Source organism: Falco punctatus, assembly GCF_963210335.1.
Source record: "Falco punctatus genome assembly, chromosome: 4".
Lineage (NCBI taxonomy): Eukaryota > Metazoa > Chordata > Aves > Falconiformes > Falconidae > Falco > Falco punctatus.
The window spans coordinates 18,866,557-18,893,997 of NC_137583.1; the positions used below are offsets into that span (position 1 = coordinate 18,866,557).

Below are 27,441 nucleotides of genomic sequence, written 5' to 3' on the forward strand. Positions count from 1 at the left end.
ATGTTATCTAGACTGTTTAACATGTATAATAATTCTATGAGACTGTTGACTAAAATATTCCAGTTCTTTGATGCACCAGCACTAACTTGTCTGCCACGAGTTCATACGCTAAAGTTGAAATTACTTCCAAAATAGTAAACATGAACTTTGGCTGGTTTATGCTCTGGGATAATTCTAGAATCGGTTCCTCAGTGTGCTGTGCACAGAGTGCCTTTTTGTAACCTGCAGCTGGGTCTCTGCTCATTGGGACAGTGTACAATACACTTCTGCCATGCTGTATGAAATAAATATCACGTGGAATCGGGTATCTAAGCTTCAGTCCTGATACTTGACTAAATCTTGCCTTGACTTTTCTGCATCATGCAGTTATCTAGGAATCTGGTTTTCTGCAGCTTGCTCTTGGCAGCTTCAGGGGCCAACAAACTGGAAATCCTGCAGAATATGTTCTATAGCATAAAAAAAGTTAACTGGAATTACTGGAAAAGTTTACTTCACGGGTGCCTTCCAGGGTAAAGTGAAGCGTAGCAATTAAATACAAGTCTTTAACGACACTGTCAATAGCAAGTAAGAGTGCCAGTGCCATGTCATGCCATAGCAGTCTTACTTGATTCACTTGGTATCGGACATAAAAATGAACATACAGTTTCCAGTTTGTATTTTCTTAGGCTGCGTTAATTTCTCTGTGTTGGCAACTTCTGACATGTTTAGGTAACTGGTGTTGACTGGCAGCAGCAAAAGGTCAAGTATACAAAAAAACACATGTTTACTACTCCAGACTTTGTTCCTTTTGCATTTCCAGTAACTATTGAGAAATAAGCAGAAAGTTAAGGGTGATTTCCTAAAGCAGCACTTTTTAGGGAAGAAACTTAAAGACTTGCTGCCATTTGGAAACTCCAAACAAACCTGAAACCCAGTAGACTCAATGGTCCTTTTTGCTTTAAATCTATAGATGAGGATGATGTCTGCATTTATGCAGTGCTTTCAGGCTTTTCTTATGTAAATGTGAGGGCCTTTGGATGGAAAATGGCATCCAGCAATACCTGCACTCCTTGGGGTGCTGTAAGGCTTAAGTTAGCTCTTAGGTGCCTTAGTGACAAAATTAATGCCATGTGAATGCTGGATCTTGGCAGATCTTGATGGTAGTTTTTGCCTCTACCTGTACTGCCTGCCGTGTTGTTTTACACAGTTTCTTTTGTTTGTCTCCCATCGTCTATTCTAAGGCTCAGTGGTGTGTACAAAGCAAATGAGAGGCAGGCTGAGGGAGAGGTCTGGACACCCTGTGTTCAAGGTTGTCTTGAAATGCCGCTTGAGTATCTCACTGCGAATGCAAGATTTGGGAGCAGGAGTCCTGTCCTCTGTCATCTGGGTAAAATGTGGGATCCTGGGAGGTCTCACCCTGTGAGCTGCTGCTTGAATAAAGCTGCTGGGGCAGTTTTAATTCTGCAATGCTTAACTTCAATTAAGTTGTCAAGTTTAGCATTGCTTTAGGCATTAATAGAGTTTTACTCTCACTTAAAAATCTGGTTTAGTAATTAACCTCCATTTTATTCTGGAGTTCAGAAGGTGCTGGTTTAGCGTAGCAAATAGTGTAATGTGGATTAAAACATGAAAGATACTCAGTAATAAGAAACTGAAACAGGGTAATGCAGAAATTAGATTATATGCTGTTTACAGGGAGCTGTGCTAGATGCTGAGTTCTTAATGAAAAGCATTTTGAAGGCACTGCCTTACCTCTGCATTTGCATGGTTAGGAATGTTGTGAATTAAATTGGGAATTAGTAGTGGAGTCAGGATTTCTGTTGTTGCACACTCTTTATTGCACTTAGGTTTATTGTACGGCTTTTTCTGAAATCTGGATGTTGGATGGCTGTGACAGTACAATTACCAGAAGGTGTGAGGCATTCACAGAGGCTGGGAGAAAAGTGTATAAAGATGGAGGGAGCCCTGGTTCAACTGGCTGATACGGGCTAATAGTTAAGATCCCCTTTCTCTGTTGTAACTGGAGGCTGAACCCAAACTCCAGCGTATTCTGCTGAGTTTATTGTTGGAGAGAGGCACAGGAGCATGGTGCACGGAAGAATTACACCTTGAGGCAGCAGAGTTGCTTCACAAATATTGGCCAGACCTTTGTGATTTATCTGCTCGTGTTCTTCATACTGCTGTATCCATAGCTTATATCCTACCGCAGCCGTTACTGGTACAAAGAAAAGTGGTCCCCAGCTTTTCTGGCAAGGGGACTGTTTAACTACTCCCAGCACTGGAGTATAGCTGCGTGCTGCTGCTTTCCTCTGCAAGAGCAGAGCTGCTATGCAAGGGGAAATGGGTTTAATTTTCCCCAGAAAGTGTTGGGCTTGTTGCACGTACGCGTGAAGCATGTGGCAGCTGCCAAGTCCCATGCTTTTCAGGGACTGCTGGCATCACGCCAATTCATATGGGCTGACTTGCCTTTTATATATAATGTACAGGTCTTCCAACAGCTTGGGAAACTGCACCAGTTTGTGCTGCCCAGGGGTTTTGGATGACTGCAGGGATAAAGGGCAGCTTGCCCCTCTTTGCGTGCGCAAAATGTTGTTTATGCCTGTTTTTGGTCTGGGTATTGGGGACTATGTAGGAGCACCAATTCAGAACGTGAACAGAAAGGCATTTGCAGGGCAATACTATCGTGCTTTTGCCTTCTGACATGCATTCTCACGTCAGAGTGCACTTCTAACAGTTCTGTGGTGTTGTCTGCTCCAACTAGATTTCAGAGGTGAAGATGCAGGAGGCTTGGTATTTGCCCAGCCATCTCCTGTATAGCTGAAGTGAAACCAGAGGTTTTGTTTTTTCTATCATTAGACTGATTTAAGGGAAAAAATAGCCTCTTATCACGTACTTAACTATCTCCAAGGCAGTAATGTGGGGTGAAAGTTCACCTTACAAATACCTGCAGAGGACTATGCACTACGCGGGGTGTGGTTTTGTGCTACACCTGATCTCTGGCTGTAGGCTGCTGCGGGAAGGTATTGCTGTGCCCATCTGTGCCATGAGTAGCAGTCCTGCACCCTGCGGAGTAGCTGGCTGCTAAGTGGTTGCAGGGGAGACTGTTTATCTCGCTGATTCAATGGGAAAGGACCACACATTCTCCAAAAAAATTTTTCTATCTGCTTATAGAACTGACTTGTAGAACAAGAGTTACAAGACCCAACTCAGAGGAGGGTTGACAGCCAGGCTGTGGGAAGGCAGGACTCCTTCTGTAGCAGCTTGCAGTCCTGTTGGGTCGTTGGGTTAGATTGAACATAACTGCTGACCTTATAAAAACACGGTGAAAGTGATGTGTGAGCTGTATGGTTGCTGGCTGAATATGGCAGCTGAATTTTGCTGTCTTAAGCCCAGCATTCCAGTACAAAGTGTGGCAAGTACTGTGCTTACAGTCAGTGACATCTTCACCAACGAGTCCAGTTTGATGACTTTATATGACCAATTCTTGACATATTGAATCTCTTTAAATGAATGAGCAGTAATGCCAGTGGTCTGGTAACCTGCCAGGACTCTTCTTGAGCTTTATGCTTACTCCATAGGAGCCATGTCCCAAAGATAGTGGCTCACTGGGCTAATCATCTTACAGGTCAAGCATAGTTTAGTTAATTCTGTGTAATAATTTACATACGTTACTGATGTCAGCTATACGGCAGTAGTTATCTGTGTACAAAGTCCCGGTTCATAGCAAATATGATGTAATGTAGGTTAACGCTAAATTCTTTGACCGTAGACTCAGCTAAGCTGTCTTAGTACACATTGGCTGTGGTCTAACAGCACACGTGGCTGCTTTCGCTGCTCAGCTGCTGAATGGTAACTTGTTAAGCCAAGATATTTTGATGGGCTGCATGAGTTCTCCTGCCACCATTGAGACCTGGAATCACTTGCGTTGACTGCAGTTGTAACATTCAAGTCATCCTGTGTTAATCCATTTTCCATGGGAGACAGAAGATGTAGATAATAGATGAAACAGGATTAAATTATTCCAGTGTGTAGCCACTGCTGTTAACTGTGGACTAGTTTGACAGGGTTCACATCTGTGTTAACTTTCAAAAGACAACATGAAGCTATTATGCAGTTACTACCCACTCCAGGATCTGCGCATCAATTAGGAGAGGCTGCTTACTCATGCTCCTCAAAAGTTGTGCCAAAATAGCTATTACATTATGTCAGAGCCCATATTTTCATCCTGGACAATTAATCAGAATATAAACCTTGTTTCTCCTCAGCAGCTTCATATATAGACCTAGGACTTTGAATCAGGGTACTTTAGAGCTGTACTGGTTGAAGAGGGCTCCTCTGTAGTTGGCACAGGTCAGGGAAATTATTATGAAATGTGACGTTATTTTGCCAGCAGTATATCTGGGAAGCTTCAACAACAGAGTTCTCTGTAAACAGCTTTTGTTCTGCATGTTATGATTTATTCTACTACAATACTTAGGATCCCAGCTTGGGACCCAGCATCTCGTGCTGCTGGTAGGTGCTATGTGAGCATGAAGGAAGGCGGTGGGCTGCTTCACAGCAGATCTGCAATCTGAGAATAAGACACGAGAAGCAGATGGCTACGGGGGGAAACAATGAGGCAGAGCTGTCAGCATGATGGGAAGGAGTCCTAGCGTACCCACTGCCTTGCTGTTGTCAAAACCCTGGTCGGCATCCTGCCCAGGAAGGAGCTCTTGAGACAGACTTGATGGTGGATGGCAGGGCAGATGCACTTGGAGGTACCTTTGAGGACCTTCCTTTGTAAATGGGAGAAAGCACCCAGCAGACATTGTTGGAGAAACATGGCCTTGTTGGTGACCCGCTTGCAGTTGTTCTTCTCGAGTATCAGGAATCTGTGGTTCTGGGTCCCAGCTCTGTCTCCTTGGGTAGTCGGTGGTCATTCACTGTGGCCAAGAGATTCATGGTAGCAGAGCCTTGGGCTGGGTGTAGGGTCTCAGTTATGATGTGATGTGCCAAGGATGTGTGTCTGTGGAGAAGTGACAAAACCTGTTGTAATGAAAAACCGAAAAATGCTGGCTTTACTGATACTTCTGGTCTTGGAGAGGAACCTGGAGGTCTGTCTCCTGATTAAGGGGAAAAAAAAGTACTGTCACATTACAGTGACAGTAACTGGAAAGTTAAGCTCTGTTCTGTAATTCTTGATTTTAATTCACGATTTTCTGTCTGTTTTGCCAAATACCTTGTAATGCAGGGAAAACGATAACTCGGAAAAGATCGTGTGTAATAAAAATAGAAGCGTTTGCTCCAATTCCTCCATATGTTAATGGCTGGATTTTCAGGCAAGAGATTCCAGAAAGGTGTGCCAGCAGACTGAATACCTGCTTGTGCCATGGTCGTCTTTCCATGAAAAAGCTGTTTGGGTTAGAGACAAGGGTGAAGTCATTGGGAGTGTTTGGTATCTTTGTGCATTGGATCCAGTTCGGTGTGATTTTATTAGAAGAAATGAAGTATCCTAATTTGTGAGGTACTAGCAAGGTTGTTGCTTTAGAAATCCCGTCTTGCTTCCATTTATTTCTTCCTTATTGGAAAATTCATGGCGAGTGAATAAATTCATTGCGTTGGAGGCCATCTGGAAATAGCTAGAGCAGGCTAAATTATATGTTACATTTGATAAAAACTTTTCAAAGTCACTTTCTCTGGGGAAAGGGAGGATGGAAGCCTGGAAAAAGGTTTAATAGGAAAAACAGACAGAGATTAGGGTTCAAGAAATAGGAAACTATGGTAATGTTTTTATTTAAAAAAAAACACAGAGAATTTTGATTGAACCGTTAAGGTGGTACCTAGCCAATGGCTGTTCTCTTGGTTTGTTCTCTCTTCTACCAGTTAATATGTGTGACTTCAAGGTGTAGACCACTTTTCCATCATTTGACAAGATACCTACCTGTATTAAAAGTAAATACATAAAATACAATAATGTAGGTTTGCAGGGAAAGAAATTAGTTTAAGCAGGTAGTTAATTTATGGATTTGGTTGCTGCAGGAGGCTGTGGAGGTAGATGGAACTAGTAGGTTCAAATAGAGATCATGGAAAAAACAGATGCTAAAGGGAACTGGACTGGGGTTGCTCTGTCCCTTAATTAGTGATGACGGATGCTGGAGAGTTACAGGGGGAGTAGAGCTGGGCTTGTGTGCTTTCCCATTGGAGATAGGGTGCTGAACTGGATGGACCTTGAGTCTGTTTAGTCCATACATTTGCCTAGCACTTGGAATTTGGGTACCTATCAGCTGAGCCTCTGGCAGGTTGGATGTCTAGTTCCTTCTTTCTCTAGTTATTTCAAAACCAGGAACAACTTGTCAAAGTCTGGGCTAATGAATCATTGCAAATGCTTGACGTGTTGGCAGCTACATGCCACCCAGCTTCACACTCTGTTCTGCTGCCATAATTTTAAGAAACTATTGGAACAGTGCCCTCCTCCAAAAAAACCCTATATCCAAAGATCTGGGAACTAATGTATGCAACCCTCCTCCAGTTTATTTGTACCAAGCCGTACAGTTCTAGCTGCAGAGCAGGTGTTAGTTCTGGCTGCAGAGCAGGTTTTAGTCAAGAAATCAAAAGCTCGGCTATCATTTACTCTAAGTAGATAACTGAGCCATTTAATCCCGCATTGATGAAAAAAGCTCATCAGAGTTGTGAGAGCTCAAAGACATCTCCCGAGTCCATAAGAAAAGAGCTGCATGGTGCTTTGCTTTAAGTGGAGTGTTAGCCGTTATCCTGTCAGTCATGTTTGTTAGTTTGCATGAGAGACCTCCAAATAAACACTAAATCAAAGCTGTATTCATCTTTGCACGTTCAGGAGGCTTGTTTATTCTCCTAAGGTATTAATTCAGTTGTTGGATTAACTGAAATCTGTACTTCCATCAACTATTAGTTATACTTTGACTCACAAAGTCCATGTTATGATGTACTTCAGTGTTACGTGTTAAAACAGCTTAGTCCAATACTTCTAAAAAGCTGCCTGGCTCTTGGGGAGCAGATGCCTGGCGATGGTTGGTGATGGGTTTCCATCGGTTTGGCCAAGGGGCCAGCAGGTACTGTTTGTACGTTGAGTATAGAAAAAGTGGGGAGTTTTGGAAGTGAGTGGTCCTCTCCTGACCAGATACTTGATGGACCTTGGGTTTTTCACTCTCATCCCTGTAACAACTTGACCTTTGCTTTCTGAAGCAGACCACAAATCATGCAGGGAGAAGAGTTTCCATTTTATGGAGGGGTGAAGTTAGGGACATTTTTTTTAGCTGGAAGTTGTGAATCAGGCCTTTCCTTCAAATCCAGGGAAGTCCCTTCTCCAGGAACTTAAAACCTCTCCCAGTATTAGAAAAGTTGCTTGCTTGCCTGTGTTAGTGTTCCTGCCTTTTCTTGTTCTCCATTTCTGCAGTGTCAGGAAGAAAAAAAAAAAACCAAAAAACCCCACATCTGTAATCCAAGTAAAAATCTAAATATAGAAGTGCTAGTTTACAAATCAGAAATCGTTCTGATGGCTTCAAAACGGGTTTTGTAATAAAAGGAAATGTATTTGACACTGCCAGAATTTACAGTCCCACTAGAAGCTTGTGAAATAACTGCTACACCAAACATCCTGGGCTGTAATGGAGCTTGTTGACACGTACGGGTTACTGAAGGGTATTTCTGGCTGTTGCCATGAGGATGGGTTAGCAGGAAAAAATACATTCTTTGCAAGTACTGCAGGGCCCTGTCTGTACCATCAGCTTTTAAAAAGAGCATTTTAGTAAAAGGGGATTAAAGAGGGGGGCTGGCTTTCAAAATGGGTACCAGCATATGGCCCCTGGGAGTCGGGAGGAAGGGGTTACGAGTATGTCTGGTCTGAGTGAGACTAATAGTGCTTTTGGCCGGTTAACCAACTAGAAAACTGTTTTGCTGAGTCCCTGCAACTTGAAGGCTGCTTCTCCACCCAGCCCCCCCTTCTGTCTCCAAAATCCTTTCAGACTTTGACCCCTCTGCAGCTGCTCTACAAGTAAAGGTCCCAGTTGTTCTCAGGTGGGATAATTACTTTTTCACGTGGTCACTTACTTTCAAGTGTTGCATTAAGGTGTTGCAGTGGTATTCAGGATGTCAAATGCAGAGATTGCTCTCCTCTGTCATCTGATGAGATTTCAGCTATGGATTGAGGTGAATGGTCTTAGTCCATTTGACAGCACTTGATTTGTAGCAGTTAGTCATGGGTTCATCCAGGGGTCCAGTTCTGTTTGGTGTGTAGAGGCATAACCATAATACTTTCCATGATTTCTGCTTGCTGTAACTTAGAAGGCACTGATGAGGTATAAGGGGAGAGGGTGAGCTTCTGCCCAGCTTCTTACAGTGTCCAAAAATAAAATGCTTTGGGAGGACTTAAAAAAACCAAAACAAACTGGCTACTGCTAGAAAGAAGAAAAAAAAAGAAAGAGGCATGTAATGGAGTCTTTCCCTACTAAAACTTAGTTTTTTCAGCTTGAAATAAGACAGTTCAAAGAAGTATTGAAGTTTGATCAGTAAAATTGTCTAGTAAAATGGGAAACTGGGGCTCTGGTGCTTCGTTCTGACTTCAGACCAAGTTTCCAGTCTCATCCACTGCGACACATGAGGCTTGCACTGTATTACTTTCATCTGCTCCTAAGGTCTAGGGGTTTTACTGCTTGACTGTGAGTCTTGCAGGTCCTGCATGAGGACATCAGAAAATGGATCTTACACATCCTTAAATGTTTTGTGAAAGATGAGTTCCCCATGCCGAGTGACAGTGGTTTAGCCAGCAAAAAAATAATAATAAATGTTTTAAAGCCATGGTTTTCAGCCATGTTTAGGCCTGTAACTCTGTGTAACCTGTTTTTGTGGGAGATGGGGTTTTGCTCTGCCTTTTGCTGTGCTTTTAACTGGAAGGCTTCTGATGCCCACCCACCACTAGCTATTGTTTGAGCCCTGCACTGGGGACCACTGCTCCAGGCTCTGCCCCTTCTTGGTATGCAATGAAAACACTTCCATGAACTCTCAGAGATGTTTCAGGTTACATAAAACAGAATTTTAAATAGTATCTTTTTCACAACATTTGGAGCACGTGTTCGTGAATATAAATTTTCAGTGCAGTGCCAGCAGAGTTAGTTTAGCAGATGCAGAACTCTGTTACTAAGAATAGTTTCTGCAGTTACCTCCCCACACAAGTTTTCTCCTTGGGCATTTGTAATGTGCTTATCGACACTGCAGAAATCATATATGCATGTTCAGGTTTTTTGCAGAAAAGTCTGCCAGCTTTCTGCTTTCAGAAGCTATCAAAAGCATGCTCTTCTGAAGCCACACTGAGTTTCAACTGATGAATCAGAATTCTGCATAGAAGGATTTGGATACAAACACAGTAAGGAAATTTAGCATTTTTTTTTTTTTTTTTCGTTCTTGCTTTCCCTTGGTAAACAGCAACACTTGCTGGCAAGGATGGGAATAACAGATCAATCTGCTGATTTCTAGTTGTCGGATTCATGTTTGTTATAGTCACCCAGCTCTTTTCCAGCTGTTACCCAGTGGGGAGGAAGACCTAATGTCTTGGCACAAGATGCAGACTCCTTCCTAATTACATTAAGGCCATAAGAGCACCTGAAGTCAAGACTATATAGTATTTGAGTGAAAGCTGGATTCTCAGAGTTTTCCCACTAATACAAAGTGCTCTCATGAGTTAGGTGAACAGCATTTAGTTACCAAAGAGGGAAAGAGTTAATTGAAGGTTGCCTGTTCCTCATTTGCTAAGCAGCAGAACTTTGTTACAGAGTATGAAACTGTGGTTATTAACCATAGTTAATGGGGATTGTCTTATTCATTACCATACACTTTTTGAGAGCGACTGTTCGTTACTCTTTGCTCAAGCAATGCTTCTGTTGCTAGTGATGTCAGGAGCTTTGCTTGATTTAAAAAAACAAACAAAAAACCCCAACACAAAGACCTGGGCTAGGTATATTAGTAGTCATTGAAGGTGAAAATAAAAGAAATCAAATAGGTAAAACATACTGAAGAGAAACACAGTTTTTAAGGAAGTTGAGTGCTTAATTCCTTCTGTTACCAAACAGAAGTGCCCACATAAAATGAAAATATGGCCTGGAGGAAAAAAAGAATGAAAGCTAGCATAAAGGCTTTGGTTGGGTCTGCTAAAGTAAAGCCAGAAAGGGGGAAAAATGGGGTGGGGGTAGGGGGAGGGAATTAAATAAAAATTAGTTTAGTGAAGGTTAGGGGCACTAATTTGATTTGCCCTGATGTCCTTTCTGGGTCCTGTCACATCTGGCAGGTGGCAATGAAATACGGACATTCTGCATCAAGTGTGAACACTGCAGAATTACTTGTCGTCTTTCTGCTTTGATGTCCAGTAACTTACCAATGGATACAACTTTGAATAAATGTTGGTGTTGTGGTTTAGTGTCTTTGTATTTTTGTGCATGTTTCAGTTTGCATTCTTAGATTGCATTGTTTTTTATGCGTGGGACAACACAGTCCTGAATCTTTGGATGATTAAAAAAAAAAAAGTGAGAGCTGCTGTAAAAGTATGTGGAATAAAATGTATTGCTTTGCTTGGGAGAAAGAACCCTTTACCCATGGTGTAATTCTCCTCTGAACGTCACTGCTGTTGCATTGATGCTGTGGGATTGGCAGAGTTGGATTCACTTGGATAACTGAGGCAAGAGAGCATTTGCTAGAGGGAATGCAGGTCTCTGCGCTTTGGGAATAGCAGGGAATAAGCTTTCCTACTAACTGGGTTTTGTAACTTCTTGTAATGTACTTGATAATAGCAGTTGTGAAGGATGATGATATTGATGCTATTGTTTGTAGTGGTGGCTGTCATCTTCCTAATCTGGGGCTCTGTTGGCATCGCCAGCTATGATAGGTCCAACTTCCCTGGGTGATGTCCCTTCCCCATTCTAGTGGTTTCACTGAGCACTGGATTTTTCAGCAGTTTAAAATGTTTTCTGAAGGTGGCATTTCTTTAACTCCACTTTTACAGGCTGCGGCATTTGTGGTGCAAACGATTCTTAAAAAAGAAGGGGAGGGGGAAAAATCTGTGCTGGAGTATTTACAAGATTCCCTAAACTTGGAGCTACCACAGGGCTCCGTGTTACATGCCCCTTTCCTCACCCAATGACTACCAATGTGCAAATCCACCTCTTTAGCCTGGATTTGTCTCCTTAAGTCGTTGTATAAACTGGTGTTGGGAGAAGAAAACAGCTGGACTATGGAGCCTGGAGCCAGCCGTCACGTACTTTGTCTGTACTTGGGAGTAAAACTGATCCCTGAAGTTCTCTAGGACTTCCCCCTTGAAACAGGGAGTAGGAATATGGGGAGGCAAAGGAAAGCTTGGGATTTTCCATTTTCTTGTGCTTAATTTAAAACAGTGATTCAGCCAGCCAAGGGAGACAGTTACCTATTCAGCAATGGTATAGGCGTTGTCTCTTCTTGTGCCAAATACCTTTGAGGATGGGAAGAGACATGGGCCTTCTGGAAATCTGAGAAGGATTTTGGTCATTGGAAATAAATAAACATCTAGATTTTGAGACTGCTGAGCCTGTGCTGGCATTTGTGCCTAGTAGAAGAGAGTAGAGATTATAAGAGGGTTCAGGAAAAAAGCCTTTAATCAATGAGTGTGTTACTGTTTAAGGAAGCCTTTTCTTTTAGTTCTCATTCATCTGGGTAACTTGGTATTTTCTGTCCCCTGGAGAAGGCTACCTTGCATGCTTTTATTTGGCCAGGAGCTGTGGTAGCCCATAATGATGGTGCTGTGGGCTGTAGGTCTGAGATAAGTGTTGGAAATCTGCATGTTTATTTCTGAGACAGGATACAAATGTAATAACTTCTGAAGATCAGTATAGATTAGCAAATACTTCATGAGTCATACCTTCCCCTTGCTGCTTTTTTTCTTTAGCGTGTCATAAATGTTTAGGAAAGCTCATTTGTCCCAGATAGGCATGAAATCTATCTTTACATAGGGTTGTGACTCAGGGGCTGGAAACAAAAGGCTACTTGGTGTAATGTCTGCTGCTATGCTCTTGCCAGATGCCTTGAGCAGAGGGGGAAATCTCTTCTACTGTAGTTTGTTTGTAAGATGCTTTGAAGATTATGGATCTCTTCTGTATAGCATACACCAATTAACTGTGATTAGGAGTGTTGTAGGTAATAGCTCTGCTATGAGGATGAAAAGAAGATGAGAAAGATGAATAGCACGGGATATGAAGGTATTGGCTGGATACGTGAAGGAAGGCAATGGGATATTGGGAGTCTTGTTGCAAGGGGAACGAGGCAGCAGGGAAGCGTGAGACAGTCCGGCCTGGCAGGAGCTTTGTCCAGAGTGTTTCTAGGGCAGGCATTGGCATCTGGCTGGGAGCTGGTATCAAGGTGAGTTTCCGCTTAATCTCCTTGCTCTGGCTTCAGTCCCTCTCTTTGTTGTATATGTGCCTTCAGCCCATCTCATGGAAAAAGTGGGACTACATCTCTAGAAAACCCTTTGGTCTTTTACGCAGCACAAAGAGGAACTCTGAGCCTTAGGTCTCTGTCTCTTGCCCATTCTTTCTGGCTTAAAATTAAATGTCAAATATATCCTTAGCTGCAAGAACTTTCTTTATCCTTTCACGTCTGTTTTCTGCTCCCCAGAACCCAGCAGTCCACGAGGCTCCCCATCCCTTGCTTCCTGTACTTGCTCTTTAATCCTGGAGGGGTTTTTGTCTATTGGTATAGTAAACAGGCTGCCACAGTTTCAAACATGTCTTCCACCTTCTTTCCTTCCCACTTGGGAAGTCACTGTTCTAGATGTGTCTCGTGTTATAGCACATCTGCTTCACTTTCCCAAAGGTTTTGCTGAGTGCTCACCCACCTGGTCCAACAGAGCACTGTTTTGTGATTGTTACCCTTGTGAGCCTTTTAAAATGGTCCCTTTAATGAACTGCGCTGTAAGATGAGAGACTGGGAGTTGGTATCATGTTTTTAGGGCTGTTTTGGTGGCACACAGGAATCTGCAGTGTTCCCAGTGGATGTCACCTACTCCAGAGCTTGCTATCACAGGGATAGATTATAACCAGCCTCTTGCACTTGGGCAGTGTAAGGCTGATGGAGCAGCTTTCAGGGCACTCATGTGCTGTGTATGTGTGAGTGGCGTTGATGTTCCTGTAATTTGCACTGGGTGGACAAACAGGCTGCTTATTGCTCCTGTGATTGCCCAGGAAATGTTCTGTCAACTCCACCCTTTTTTCCTGATGTGTAGCACTTGCCTCTGATCCAGCGTTGAGCTGAGCTGGAGCAAGGAACAGAGAACTGGGTGAGTCATCTCACAAGGCTTTTACAGCAGGTGTCTCGCTGAATCTGCTTACCTTGCTTGCTTTAGTCGTTTTCTTCTGTGCCATCTCTTCAGTTTTTTGGGTAGCTCTTTAAAGAGGTGCTGTCACAGTCTTGGTTGGTCATTTTTTTCCATCTGTGTTCCATTCTTTCCCTTGATCTTCAGCTTGCCAGCACAGGGGGTGAATTGGCAGATAAACACAATTTTGAGATGGTTTCTGCTGTAACGCTTCCTATGGCAGCATTATATAAAATCTGCTTCGCTTATAGAAAATGAAGGGGAAGATTCAGTAGAGCAGCACTGGGGGGAGGAAGGAAAGGAAAGACTACCAGCTTCAGTGCTGTGTCAGGTAAAAGCTTCTCTCAGCTTTGTTGCATCAGAATGAGTTGACCATTAACTTTAGTATAGAAAAAAGTATTCCTCTTTCCTGAGTATTTCTTCTTCCTTCGCGTGGTAGGAAGTTGTTGGGATTTTTTATTATCAATATTAAAAAAAGATAAAGCCCTTTGGCTAGCATCTATTGTAATGACTGCTGCTGTCTCCTGGCACACTTTTGTTTTCCCCTCATGTTACTTGTCTGTCTTCTATAAGTTCTTCTGGACACCAGTGGTCACATCTGCTATTTGTGTAATGCTCTTTTTGTACAAGATGCTGATTGATGTTGACTGCTCCTGTGTGCTGTGGCAGTGCAAACAAATAATTAAGTAGCTTCTGCATGCCAGGTAGAGACTTGGTGTATATATGTGAGCGAATGTGTACAAAACCCGTGATATGCTAGTATATGGAAGGTGTGTGTGTGTGTATATAAAATGCTTAAGTTTTGTCACTTTAAGCTGTTTTTGGGTAGGGGAACAGAGCAGTCCCACGCACGGTGGGTATTATACCCAATATGCTCAAGGGAATGTAGCGAAGTAGAAGCCTCTGTTTATGGCTTACTGTCTGTCGGAAGTGCAGAAGCAAGTCATTCAACAGCTGGTTTGCTTAATACTGTCAAATGTAATTGTAACTTTTAGTGCAAATAGACCTTCTCTGCATTACCCACTTAATTTTGTTCAAATTAATACAGTAGAGTAAATGAATGCTTTTGATCTTCATCCATTTTTTACCTGGAAGAAGCAAGCTGTAATAACAGAGGTCTCCAGTAAAGTCTATTTTGACTTAGGCCACTCTTAACTCCTCCGTCATTGGGAGAAATGTGGTATGGTTTCTTTTTACAATGTAAATATTTAAGGAGAACATAACTTCACGGTGGAAACTGTCTAATTAAAAGTATTAGGATCTGTGTTTATTTATAACATGTATGAATAATTATTACTCAAAGTCTGAGTATTAATTTATTGGGAAGTCCCTCATTAGAAACTCTGCATCATCAAGGGTGAACTGTACTGTTACTTAACTAGTTTCGGTTTGCATCTGGGCAGAGACGCAAGGAAAAAACTGCAGAGGCAAATAAAACACGCTGTGAATAAGAAAACAAATCTTCCAGCATCCCAGATGCTTTTCATAATTACTTTTCCTTGTTGTTTGGATCTTAAGCACAGCTAAGGCTTAGCTGCTTGTGCAGTGAAACGTTACATTTGTGGAGTGTTGTTCTGGATGGTGCTGGGAAGGAAGGAGGGAGAAACTGGGGAGGTGTGTGGGTGCTTGCCCCCATCACCTTAATGCTAGTGCTGATGAGCATCCTTAAGCCTGCTTTGTACCTTCTACCAGACTGCATACCCTTGGTGCAGCTCTGCTTGGGTTATACATCCAAGTATTTGGCCTCTCTCCATTTTATTTAGAACAGGGACCATTGTTTGTGCCTGGACAACAGTGGCTGTGTTTTCTAATTCAAAAAATGCCTTATAGAAGAGGCCTTTATAATCATTCCTGCATTGCAAATGGGGAGTAGAAAAAGGAGCAACTTACCCTTAGGTGATGTAGATGAGCATCAGTCAGGAACAGAGCCCTCATCCTTGCCAAGTCTGATAGTTATTTCATCTGGTGTTAGTGTCACCAAGCAAAACTCTCCTGTGAGCTTCTGAAAATTAAGACGTTTATTGCAAAATGTTTCAGAATGTAAACAATCCTTTCCTCTGTGCAGACAGAGCTGGCTTAGTTGCCCTTACTGATAATCATGGCCTTGAGCTACTGGCAATGCTACTCTTTGACAGGTAGGAATAGCTCAGTAGTCAGTGCTGGAGCTCTGTAGGGTTGGAGGGATGTGGCAGACAATAACACGTACAACAGGCTACTTCTCATCCTTCAGCTTACTGGAGAAGGAAGTTCCTGTACTGTCTGTCTGCTTATGGCCAGGGCTGGGAGGTGCTCTCCTGCATGGTCCATGCACTGAGTGAACTCTGACCAGCTCCCTTCTTGAAGCTGTCATTCAGTTTTTGTTACACAATACTTGGAGCTTTGACCTTTTCTTAAACAGAACAAAACCAAAAGGCTTTTGGGGTTTCTTGTATTTTTAATTTATTTGTATTTTGTATATTGAATTTCCTCAATTCTTCAACACTTCCCCCCCTGCCCCACTTCTCTTTTTTTTTTTTTTTTTTTTTTAAGAGCTGATACTGTTGTTCTTGGAACCATAAATTTGTATTTCTTGTCCCATCAGTCTTTATCCATACATACTCTGACAAGCATGCCTCCATCCTTACTACAATGATACTCAGTTGCACTCTCCACACTGTTTTTTGGCCGTCTTTTCTTGTCACTTATCTCATCTGCCCTGATACCTGGCTCCTGCCTTTCTCATGGTGCAGTCTACCTGTGTCCTGCATTCCTCGGGGCTGCTCCTTGCATGCTGACTGTTGTCCTGGCAGCTTCTTCTCTGCATCTTGTCATTTTCTTCTTGCATTTTCTGTGCCCATTTCTCCTAAGAAAGAAGGCCTCTTGTACTACATCCTTAATTTTGAAGCGAAGTCTTCCACTTTATTCTCCCGTCTGTCATCTCCCTGTACGATTAAAGGCTAAATGAAATTTCTGTAGCTTCATGCCTAATAGCCAGATCTTGACTCTTGTATTTTCAAAGTATAAAGCAATCCCAGCTATACCTCTCTACTTCGTAGTGTTTTGTACAGCACAAACCCAAAGATGATCCCCAGAACTATTTTTGTGAAAACTTACTTAATTTGGGGTGCAAAGGTTATGAAAGTAAGTGATACAGAAACGGAACCCGGTGGTAATAGTTACAGGTTCATATTGCAGGACAAGGAGAGGCTACTTGCTGTATTGAGGACTTTTTGTTAACATCACAAGTGGAAACTGTAAGGGTTTTGCTAACTGGCCATTTCTGAGACCAGCCTAGGATGGGAAGGTGTGCACTTGTGGCAGGATGCAAGTTTGCTTTGCCTTCAGGAGGGGGCGAGGAGCGGTTCCAACCTCTCTGTTGCTTTTTCTATCTTCTGTTTGACTATCCATTAATCCATATGTCCATGACCCAAACTAGCCATAATGTGTGCATCGTAGCTTACATCTCACTGCGATTTATTTTTGCCTGTTTACTCAGAATTGTTTGCTTCTGTAGCTAGTAGTGGGATAACTAGGATTTAGCATGAAGGCTGTACTGCATGACAGTGCTGATGTTAAAGCCTCACTATGCCTCTGTCATGGAAGGGGAGGAATTCAGATGTGGTGACTTGATTTAGCATCTTCCTATCATACAATAGAGGAACACTATGCCAACTGAATTGGAAGTGATGGCTTGATTGCGTTAGGATTTTTCTTTTCTGTTTATAAATGATTCATTATTTCCTGTCTTCCCACCCCCTCCTCCCCAAAACTAATCAAATTTAAGCAGAGTTGGCTTTGCATCTAAGAACTGGGCTTCTGCAGAATGTAGTGAAAAGGAATCGATGTTTTTATGGTTAAATTATTAGTTCATAAGAAATCTCAGTTGTTCCACAATAGCAGTGTTTTTCTTGGTTTATGCAGCCAATGGTGTGTGTGGAAAATCTCTGCGTTGCTAGCGATGATCCATCTGTTGACATGCTATTGGAACAGCAGTGCATTTAGTGGTGTTTTAGATTTGGTCAACCATTAAGCAAGCATTTGCTTATAGTCTGCTAGTTTTCTTTAATCATGTGAGAAAGTATTTGCTGGAATGGAATATAACAGTGTTGACCTCACAGGAGAGAAATGGCTTTGTCTGGTGTCCTGTCTGTCGTCTTGCTCTGCTTCTGTCTTCTGTGAGAAATGCCAAAACAAAAAAGGTGTGTTTCAGAGGCTTGGTGGTGGTCTGAGTGGTGCTAGGTATGAGCACGTGGAAGCCTGGTGAAGAATTTGCCTACTAACAGCTTATGTGTTACCCCCCCTACCCCAAGTGTTTCTGTTGATCTGATGAAGTAGTCTCCTAATAAACTCTTGAATTGCTCGTATCCTGTGATCATCGTGGCTGTAAGAACATCACTTTTTGTTTTTATAAGAATAAACGTCTGATGTTTCAGGCGAGTGGATTTACTCATCGGCTGCTCTTCGCAAGTACTTTGTGGATGCATCCTGCAGTCATCTGTCCTGGTTTCTCCGATGTTTGGGGAAGGCGCAGGAGCTGTACTGAACGCTGTTCAGACCGACCAGGGGTGGTCTGGGCCATCTACTCTGAGTTCTGGCCCAAGACCATTCAAAAATGAATTTTCTATGTGGGTTCCTGAGCCCGGCTCATGTTATCAGCAGCCTGTCATCCTAAGCTTGGGGTGAGGGGTAAGAGAGACCAAGCTGGAAGAAGAGGAGGGAAGGAGAGAGAAGGGCAGGTGGCTTTTTGTCTTGAAACTTGCAGCCTGACTTAGGAAGGTGGTGAGAGAAGTGGGGCATCTGTCTGATTTTCGGGAAGATGGGGACTAAGATATGTTTGCTCAACCTGTTCGTGTAGTGCTGTCTTTCTGGGTTGGTGGTGGCTTTCCTTGAAGGCCTCTAGAAGCACAAAGTGTTTGTGGCATCTAGGCTGAACACCGGTGGGAGTACTGGACCCTGAAGGGCAGAATTGTGACCCACCTCCTGCATGGGGTGTCTCATGAGAAGCTGAAAGGAACTGTCTCCTACAGACCAAATGCTCAGCCCTTACCTTTGAGGAGAGAGTGGACACAGAAATAAGAAAGGGACAGTTCCTCCATCTCTGGCATCTTTGAAAACAAGTGCAGTGGGACCTCTCCTGCAGCGATTTCTGGTGGCTTCTGCCAGGGGTAGACATCTTCTCTCAGACCCCCCAGATTTAATGTTCTTTCACAAAATGTAAAGCTGATTGGCATTTTTGTAAGTGGTGGATTTTTTTATTGTTTTGTTATGTTTTTTCTATTTTTTTTTTATGGGGGGGTTGGTGTGTGTGTTCTGTTTGTGTGTGTGTGTGGGTTTTTTTTTTTTTTTTTTTTGGAGTATGAAATATCCCAAACTGTTAGCTAGTCTTTTTCTCAGAATATTTTGAATTTGTAATTTTGGCCTGGTGGCCGTGTGACGGGCTTATTTTTTCCTGGTAAGACTCAGAAATACATTATTTGCACAAGTTTTATTTCTTTATCAGTTTTTGGTCTATTTGAAACTAAATGAGCTTTGGTAATATGGTGCTTCTATTTGTTCTAATGAGCAGATTTATTCCAGGTTTGACTTTGCCTGCCTGAGGTAATGTTACCACGAAATGCATGAACCCCTTTCTGAGCACAAGAACCGTGCTTTAATTGGCCCTAAAGCTAGACTGCCGCTACTGGAAGGTGTGATTTGTTGGGAATAGCTATCTTTTGGGAGCAATCTTTTCTGTCTTCAGCAGGAAGTTCAGCTTTTTTGTTTCTATCTGAAACTTGAACCCTTGGTAATAATATGGTGAACGTCCTTTTGTTTTGAAGTGTGTTGGTTGCAAGAAGAATGTTGGGAGTATTTTATGTGACTGTGCACCTTAAGCAGAGATCAAACAGCTGAAGTCACCCATTTTTTTATTTTCCCACACACTATTTATTGTCTGTGCCCTAAGTCTTGCTGTCTTGTCTGTTTTTTACAAAGAAATTAATACTTGCTTTCTAGTCAGCAGCAATGCAACTGCAATCAGAGACAAGTGCTGGGACGCTGGCGTCCCCGTCTCCCCCCTGGCCCTCCGTGCGATGTGCTCAGCAGGAACTGGGGAGGTAATGAGCGTTTTCTTCAGGAGCTTTGGGAAGACTTGCTGTCAAGCTGTGCGTGCGCTGCGGTGCCCAGTGGCTTGAATGACACTGCCAGATGGACTGTACGCTCAAGTGGCTCTGACCACTGGCTGGGTCATCACATGTCTAAAGGCTTACTCACCTATTAGATGAAGTTTTTGAAATATTTTTTCATTTCGTTTACCAAACAAGGTTCACTAAATTATTCTAAAAGCTATGGAATACTGTTTTTCTTAGTCCAATAGAAACATTTATTTAGAAATGTTTGGAAAAGTATTTCTCAATATATGATTTGGTCTTTCTGTTGTCCTGAAATTGCTTATTAACTTGGTGATGTACCAAGGCTGCTCTCTGAAACAGATAATCTAATACACCCTCTACTACTCTGCTCAGTTGAGGTGTTTGTGTTTCCTTTAAAATGCTGCAAGAAGCATAAATATAGCTGGAGCATCTTGTCTGGAGTCAGGGACAAAAATAAATGTGACATTATTATATTAGACTTGGACACAGTTGTGCCTAGTGGTGTGCTTTGATAACTTTGACATCTTAATATTTCTGAGCAGACTTTAAGGGTCATAGGCTTTGCTAGTTTGGTGGCTAAGCCTTTGTTAGTTCAGCTTTTTTCTCTGAAGTTCTTGATCTGACATTTGTATCCTTCTCTAAAGTCTATTACTAAAAGCCATGGTTGTGCTTTTCCCTGGTCATTCAAAAGTGGCAGTAAGACACAACGCCCCAGCTGCCAACCTCAAATGCCTTTTTTGCTTGTTTGTTTGTTTGTACAGCAAGGTCAAAATCTGTTATATTACTAAAGTGCTTTTGTAGCTCTCTTACATCCTTTCCTTTATTGAAACTTCTACATTTAGTACCATTGAGGCCCAAGGGTTCGAATTGTGCTGTGAATTTACCACAAGTCATGTCATTTCATTTACATTATGCCCCTTCAAACTGTTAAACGGCCGTTCCCTTTATTCTGCTGGTGTTTTAGGGAGCCATCAGCAGCTTGCCAGCAGAGTTTGACCACTGGGCTGCTCCAGGTCTGTGTCACTGCTATTACTCCCACTGCTGTACCAATAGCTGTATTTATATTTGCAGTATCACCAGCTACAGGCTTTTCTATTTTAAGAATCCCTGGCATGCTGTAGCCTTTCCAGAACATGATTTGCACTCTTAGGGAAAATGAAAGATGCATCCAACAGAAAGCAGCAAGCTTGCAGAAGTTTGGATGTACATCAAGTTTCCTTGAGGCGTACCTTAAGAGAAATGATGGCTGGTTATGAATTATGACTGCTAGAAGATTTCTGTCACTTACAGAAAACTAACGAGGAGAGATCCTGACTGATTCTGCTTAATTTTTTCCAATGCCTGTACATTGGTAAAGTACTTCTCTTTTCAATGCTGTATAGCTGTTGACTCAAAGCCTTAAATGCAGTGTGTCAGTATTGTGGAGCTGTCACTGACAGTAGTGTTTGATAAAGAAGATGCTCTGCACACTTCTCCAAGCTATAATCTTTTCCTAAACTTGCTTAAAGGTAATAAAAAGTGATCTTGGGCACTGGCGCTGTTGTAGAATAGCAGTATGCTGAACAACCTCCACGTGTGTGTGTATGTGTTGGGTTTGAGCAGGAAAAATGCTGAGGGCTGACTCACCAGAACGTTGTTTCTGGCGGAAGGAGGGGGGGTTCAGCTGCTCACTGTTTCCTTACAGTCAGATTTCATCCGTTAGTGTTTTAAAAAGGCAGTTAGGGAAATTTGCTGTCTCCACGTAGGGTTCTGTGCTGGGCGTGTTTGATGGGGAGAGGACAACATATGTAAGGGTTTAGTGTTGTTTTTGTTGGCTCAGCTAACTGAATTTTAGTAGTTGTCAACATTATTAAAAGCTTATGATACTTCTATCTAATACCATTAAAAGAGTTGGCTGGTAGGAACACTCAACCTCTGGACCTCTTAAAATTACAGTAAGTCAACTGACAAACTTACTTATAAGGGTTGATAAAGAATATGACAACAAGGACCTGTGAGTAAATGACTTGTGTGGGGCCTGCGTAGCAATACATGCACAGAGCAGTCATTGAAGAGTAGCAAGAGTCTTGTTGCAACTATAAATGTTCTTCTGTATCTTTCCCTGGGGTGATGCAGTGCCTGGGCCACATCATTCTTGATCCCATCTGCCATGGCCAAAACCTTTCTAACTTGGATGAATAAAATATTCTAAGTATATGATGAGTAATTTAAGAGACAAAGACTAAACTTAAGTGTTTCTGGACTAAAAATAATTTGGGTTGGAATGGACCCCCAAAGGTCATCTGGTCCAACCCCTTGGCTCGGTGTCAGAGTTCAAAGTCAGGCAAGGCTCTAAGCAGCCTTGTCTTGTCAAGTGTTGCTTATCTCCCAAGGATCACTAATGAAAATTAACAGTGTTGATTCCAGTGTTGGTTCCCCCCACCCAGGACAGCTATTATTAACCAGCCCATCCAGTGTGAGTTGACCTGCTGACTGCAGAGCTGCGCGGTCTGTCCAGATTTCCTCGCATCTTGTAGTCATGTAAACGGCAGTCGCAGCTCTCTGGTTCTGTCTGCTGAGCCAGCTGTCTCACCGGGGAAGGCCGTCAGTTCGGTGAGGCACCGTTTGCCTGGCACAGGAGCCATCCCATCACCTCTCCCCAATCCCAGCATAGATTGCATAGGCGTCTGACCAGTTTGCTTTGCCCTCTTACTAACAGCCCCGGACCTAAACGGTCTCTGCAGTGAGCAGCCAGTCCAGAACCAAGGCAGAATGGAGGACCATTGATTTTTTTTTTTTTAATGTATTTTCTTTTTGTCAGAGGGCTTATGTTTGCAGAATGACCGTAAAGACTGGGGCAGTGGGGCTGCTGGCTCTCCCTCTGACTGCCAGTGCCGGGCACTTCCCAATACATTTCACTGCCTGGATATTCCAGGTTTCAGAACGGTCTCGGCTGTACTAATAAACACATTGAGGGTGGGAAGAGTTTGTTTCCTATTGAAGAAATTAATTGCTGGTAACTTTCCACATTCTTCTTTCTTGCTTTTGTCACTGAGTATTTTCCAGGATCTGTTATTTTTCCAATAACAGTTTTGGCTGGAAAAACTATAGGCTAGTTTTTGGTGCTGTTCAGTCAGGAGCAGCTAAATATTAAGAGGAAAACTCATTTGCATTTTCAGAACTTGTGGATGATTAAGTTTTCAGTAACAGAGTTTTTTTTTTTTTTTTTTTTTTAATTTAAGTGCTAACAAAATATGTGTATGTACAAAAGCTGTGTTTGAGTGCACAGAGATTAAGCGAGCTATAAATAGCGTCTTCTGTGACCCTGTTGGAATTTTTTTTAAGCCTGGAAACACTGAAGTGTGTGTTTTGTCAGATTTGAATCATGAACCCTGAAGAAGAGCTAATGACTTCTTATTTCTCACCCCTAATCTCCAACTGGAGTGTTCTTTATGAAAACATCAGATTACTCTGAAACTGTAGCTCAGGCTTCATTTGCCTTATTTAACTTTGTTTATTCGCTTTGTTCATTGTAATGTTTTTTATGCTCCAGTTGGTGTGTTTATGAAAATAATTATTTTCAACCCGTATTATCAAACCCATGCAAGCTGCGCAACCCATGTTGCTGTGGGTGACAGTTCACAAAATATGCTTTATTTTCTGTTGTACTTAACAACAAGCTTTTCCTCTTGAACATGTTGTAACTCTAACCCTCATGAAATATATGGCTTTCTCTGTTATTGTGTCTAGTTTTCCTGGCAACTTTATGAAGAGATGTAGCAGGAATTAAATGATCAGCTCTTAGGACCAAAGCTGTGTTCTCTGCTACCTGTTCTGGTGGTTCTGGTTGGTGATGAGTGGCAAAGCAAAACACTCATTTGCTTTTGGGGCTGAGTTTTGGTTTTGGGCTTTAAAAGTGTTCCCAGGATGTGCTGCACTCAAATCAGCTGGGATGCAATTAACATAATTGCTAATTATGTTTTGCCAGCGAAACAACAAAAAATTATTAAACCCCCCCCAGTTTGGTTGAAATTGAAATGTTTTGTAGGAATACATTGACGTTTTTGGTAGGAAGCAATCAGAAGGCTTTGCATGTTCTTTTTTGATGCAGAATTTCTTTCAGCATATATTAGTATTTAAACTATAATAGGTGTTTCAGTAATTGGTTGAATCCCTGCTTCAGATTTTTTTTCTTTAAATTTGTCTTTTGTTTCTGTGTAGAACAGAATTATGAAAAATAAATTCCAGGGCTTGACTAGCTGTTGTTTGGCATGAAGTCATAGAGCACTTAAAATTCCTCATACAACTGCTTTAATTGCTTGCTAATCTTGCCTAAACATTGGCTGAGAATGTCGGCTCGGTTCTCCTGTTGCTTATTTTCAGTAGCATAGATCACAATACTCCCAGTACATTTTCTGCAAGCTTTTTACTGTAGAAGGTAGGTAAAAAGGGGTATGGAAACGCTTGCCTAGAGGTCACACTGTTGACATTTAGGTTGTTGGCTATTGATCTGTATCACTAGCCTGACAGATATATAGCTTTTGTAGAATGAGTTAATAATTTCTTGGTGTAATGCAAAATCAACAGCCAGTCGCCCTGAGCCCTGAACACGACCCCTGTGGAAGGAACGTGTGCGACGCTGTTCCCAGCATTGCTGCTGTGCACCATGGAGCCTTCCTCAATGAATGGCTCTTTTGGGGAAAGACAGGCCGATAGCCATGCCTGCCTTTTTCCTTTCTACGTTGTGTTGAGCTTTGATGAATATGTTGGTATTCATGTTATTGGCTGTTCCCTTATTTTAGAAACAAATCTTACCCACAGTAACTCTATATCCATGGTGAGTAATGGAGAAATCATTGCTCGTTAATGATTCACTTACAGGTTCCTCTATTGCTGTTGCTCAGTCGCTTGTGTTGCTGGTGTCTACAGAATTATTGCTCAGATGAGCACTTAAACCTGATTTTCATAGTTTCAGTAAGGTTATTGTAATGACAGGATGGCGGGTGTCTGCCTTCCGTTACTGATCATCTGGTCCAAAGTATATTGCTCCAGAGCTGGTCCCGGTGATGCTCTCGGCAGACTTGCAGAAGTTCTGTGCCTTTGAACTTTGCAACTACCTAAAGGCTGCTTTTAACAGCTATTTGTTGATGGTTTGCAAAAGCTATGCTTGGCTATTTGGTTAAAAAATAACTCACCATTTACCTGTCCTGCTGTGTGCACATCTTTTACAATAAAAAGCCTAAATACTAAACTTTGCTTTTCCATTTTGAAATTTATTTTCAGGTAAGGTCCTCATCGCAGCCTCTCCAAACTGTTTACTTTCTGCATGCACACTTGGTGATCTGCTTTCTTGGGAAGCGCGTGTGCTTTGCTGCTGCAGTTATATAGGAATGGTGCATCTAATAAAGGAGCAAAAGCAAACTTCAACTCTTAAGTAATGCAGTTGCAGAAACAGGGTACTGAAAGAGCTGCCTGAGGTCACAGAGTCCAGTCCTTTGTCTTAGTTGTGCCTGTCATATCCTCCCTAGGCTGATTGAGTTACGCAGACGAAGCTTGCCTAATAATTCAGCTTCCTATTTTGTAACAGTCATTATTGTAAGCTGTTTCATGGTGCCATTGTTCAAATAAATGTGGGGGAGAAAAAAGAAAAAAGAAAAGGGGGGGGGGGCTCTCACGAGAACAAGAGGATGCTTTCACTGCTCCTGGCTTGGGTTACTTCCTGAAAAAAAAAAAAAAAAACAAAAACCAAACCAAAAAAAACTAACAAAAAAACCCACTTGCTGTGCGATGCTTAGCGTTATTCAGCAGCAGTCAACACAATAATAGAAATTAAAAAGTTATAAACCCCTTGAAGCTTCAGAATACTAACAATATGAAAACACTGTGGCTCTTTTTTTTTTTTTTTTTTTTTTGAACATTCGATATTCCGCCCTCCACCCCCCGCCCTTGATGCTCACTTGTCTTCCAGTATGGGTGGCCAGCCCAGTGGCTCCATCTCACTTCCCAGGAGCATCATTCAGGCTAATGGAAGCCCTGGGCTTTGTGGGGCTACGATTCAAGCCAAGATGAGCATGAAAAGCTGCACGCCAGAGCAGGGAAGCCGAGCGGCACAGCCCTGCTTGGGTGCGAGCATGGGCGGTGGGAGGTGTAGGAGGCTGGAGCAGAGCCAGTGCGAGAGGGGGTGGGTAGCGCTCGGCTCTGTTGGGTAGAAGCATGGCAGGATTTCGGGTACAAAGGGTGATTTGCAAACCAGTTATTTTTATTGCTTTTAAGAGTTCCTGTAATTGAGTTGATTATAGGAAGAAAATTCAGACTTTTTTAAGCAAAAGTATTTTTTGTGGTGGTTTTTATTTTCTTTTTTCCTTTTCTTTTTTTTCCCCTTTTCCTTACTAGTGGTGAACCAGGTCGGGGTTTATGCAAGGGAAGGCTTCTTGTCATCATTCTCCCGCTGTCATTTCACAGCAATGGCTTCATACCCTCTCTGTTTTCTTCCTGTCATGTTGCCCTTCTCCTCTTTCTCTTCCCCGCACACTGCCCTTTCCTTCCCATCCCACCTGTTTGCTCCTGGAGCGGAGTCGGAGCTGGCGGCAGTGTGCCAGCATCCCGGCGGGGAGCCGGGAGCTCAGCCTGCTGAGGCACCTTTGCCTTTCTGAATTTGTAAAATCTGGCATGTCACATACCAGAGAGCTCAGATCTGCATTTAGGTTTAAGTTTGCACAGAAAGTGGGAATGTTTCTGTTCAGATGTTCTTTTTTTTTTTTTAAGTGAACTCTTAATGTCTCCAGTGAAGGAGCACAAAACCTGATTATTTTGATGTCTTTGTGAGGAACACCCATACAAAAAGCCTGAGATTGCTCCACATCATGTTGATTTGTATAAATTGTTCGAGAGACCTGGGCCTGAGCTGGATCAATGAAAGAAAACATTCAGCAATGTGCATTTTATACAAGCATTTAAACTTTTTTTTTTTGGTTTTGTTTAGTAATAAAAGGAACAAAGCTATTATTAGTGACCATGGGCTTGGGAGTTTGCTAAAGCAGCAATAGTTACTCATCTGTTTTCATTTGCAGAAGTATTCTAACAAAGGCAGCCACAAATGCAGCGGCAGGGTTAGGAGGTGGATAGTAGGAGTGGAAGTGCAGTTTCTGGAAGCTGGTGCTTACTAAGACCTTTCTGTCTAGTCTTGGTTTTGTGGCCATCAGGAGTACAGTTCCCAGTGAGCTCTAGCCTTGCTGAATTGAAAACGGGAAAGAATGAATTCCCTGGGTAAGTTCTTGGTTCTTTTACCTCTCTAAGATGCAGCAGAGTTGTACAGAGCAATTGTCACTTTGGTACCAACATGGGGTTGTGCCTGCACGTCAACTTGTGCAGCTGGCTCGCAGGAGTTGGAGAACAGGCAGTGTTATATGACCATTTTGTTTAATTACACCACCCCCACCACCCCTCTTCTCCTCTCCCAGGTTGGAAGAGAATTGATAAATTATCTGACCTAGAAAAACAAAAACCCCAAACCCACACAGGGTGGTAAATATTTCCTTGCTTGTTAGGGTGTTTTGAAGAAGAAAAAGAAACAAGCATGCACAAGACCTTTGTATGTGCTTTAATGTTCAGCCAGCTGGTTCATGGTTCGCTCTGTTGCAAATGCCGTGGACTGCAGAACTGACGCTGTACGCGGTGGGGTCGATGCTGCCTTGCGATTGCAATTTCCTCAGATGCACTAAGGGCAGGCGAGGTTTCAGCTGAAGATGCTGCTGTCAAATACAGTCTGTGCCAGAAGAGCATTAGTTCATGGGAAGTAAGAATGAAACACTCTTACTGATTTCCTTGGGTCTGGGACCATGTCCCAGCTAGATTTGGTTACGATGCGCTGAATGTATGCTTGAATATAATGCTGTAATTAAGTGCTCAGTGAAAGTTGCTGTCTAGTAATCTCATTAAGATCAGCCTCTTTTTTGCCCCAATCCTGCAGCAGTTAAGAGTCTGACTTTGCAATTTGAGTTTAAATCCTAGAGGTTACTAGGACAAATACCA

General features: G+C 42.4%; 1 protein-coding gene across 6 annotated transcripts in view; it reads left to right on the plus strand.

The window, feature by feature from the left end:
- The window catches only part of MITF (melanocyte inducing transcription factor), a 110,337-nt gene that overhangs the window by 15,019 nt on the left and 67,877 nt on the right, over positions 1–27,441 (plus strand). Inside the window, exon 1 of one of the 6 annotated variants that reach the window (XM_080383148.1) lies at positions 12,234–12,369. The exons of 4 other annotated variants lie outside the window; for them this stretch is intronic. The gene's annotated coding sequence lies outside the window, so the exon portion shown is untranslated. Of the gene's footprint in view, positions 1–12,233; positions 12,370–20,817; positions 26,677–27,441 lie in introns of those variants that run through there. One more of the 6 variants, XM_080383146.1, reaches the window with a different exon arrangement.